This window comes from Orycteropus afer, unplaced genomic scaffold (genome assembly GCF_000298275.1).
Source record: "Orycteropus afer afer isolate SDZICR_OR568_19922 unplaced genomic scaffold, OryAfe1.0 scaffold00191, whole genome shotgun sequence".
Taxonomy (NCBI): domain Eukaryota; kingdom Metazoa; phylum Chordata; class Mammalia; order Tubulidentata; family Orycteropodidae; genus Orycteropus; species Orycteropus afer.
In genome coordinates, this window is record NW_006921778.1 from 5227819 (window position 1) to 5228549 (window position 731).

Sequence of the window (731 nt, forward strand, 5' to 3'; positions counted from 1 at the left end):
GACAGTTGTAGGCAGCACAACAGAATCCTGATCCACAGAAGAATGTCTCTCTTCCCAGATGTCACTGGATATACTGGAAGCAGACCACACCCCTAGGGAAACTCCCTTTCAACAGATTGGCCACTCAGAATGTAGTCATCTGATCCCATCATGGGAACAACCACACCACAACAGCTCAAACCACACAGAATTGTGATCCAGCCAATTTGACACACAGTTCCAATTATCACAGCAAGAGTTGTATTACCAAAGTCAAACCAGCCATACTCATATGGATGAGGTAAAGCTTTTGATACCTCCATTTGCTGACATGGCACCTCTCAAACTGAGGAGAAACAGCAACAAACATCCATTAATAATCAGAACATGGAATGTATGAAGTATGAGTCTAGAAAAATTGGAAGTTGTCAAAAATGAAATGGAACACATAAAGATTGATATCCTAGGCATTACTGAGCTGAAATGGACTAGTTTTGGCTATTTTTAATCAGATAAACATGTAATCTACTATACTGGAAATGATAGCTTACAGAGGAATGGCATGGTATCATCATCACAAAGGATGTTTCAAGATGTGTCCTGAAGTACAATGCTGTCAGTGATAGGATAATATCTATATGCCTACAAGGAAGACCTGTTAATACAACTATTATTCAAATTTATGCACCAATCACCAAAGCCAAAGATGAGGAAATTGAAGATTTTTATCAACTTCTGCAGTCTGAAATTGA